The 441-nt window shown below is 66.7% G+C and overlaps 1 protein-coding gene across 2 annotated transcripts in view; it reads left to right on the top strand.

The window, feature by feature from the left end:
- Nucleotides 1-441, top strand: part of LOC105448758 — a 6,236-nt gene that overhangs the window by 5,107 nt on the left and 688 nt on the right. The gene's annotated exons all lie outside the window — the stretch shown is intronic.

The raw sequence follows: 441 nt of genomic DNA, 5'->3' as shown, positions 1-441 counted from the left end.
GAATTCAAGGGCGAAGGACGCGCCCAGCTGAGCCCACGCCGCCAAGTCCCGGATTTGGGGCGACCTCGCGCGGGCGCGAGGCGCCCAGCTGACACATCACCTGATCGCGCCCGTGCCACGGCAGGACCCCACACGGCGCCGCGATTGGCCGCGGCCGACTGCGCCGATGTATTGCGCACCCCCGGACTGGGGGTGCAGGCATCGATCCGCGATCGAGCGCGATCGATGTCGCTTTTGCGTGCGAGCTAGCGGAGCGTGCGTGCGATCCAGCGGAGCGACCGCTTGAGAGAACGAGAGCAAGAGAGCGAGAGAGTGTGTTGGCGAGGACGAGGGAGAACGAGCGAGCTGTCGGACCCGCTGCCGAGGAAGCCGCGTTGGAGACAGTGCCGGTGAGGTGACCCTCTTTTTCGTGTAAAGCCCCCGGGCTGAGTGAGAATCTTG

This window comes from Wasmannia auropunctata, unplaced genomic scaffold (genome assembly GCF_000956235.1).
Source record: "Wasmannia auropunctata unplaced genomic scaffold, wasmannia.A_1.0 LD336078.1, whole genome shotgun sequence".
Classification (NCBI taxonomy): domain Eukaryota; kingdom Metazoa; phylum Arthropoda; class Insecta; order Hymenoptera; family Formicidae; genus Wasmannia; species Wasmannia auropunctata.
Note: the sequence above shows the minus strand (reverse complement) of the source record. Positions and strands in the feature narration are given on the sequence as shown.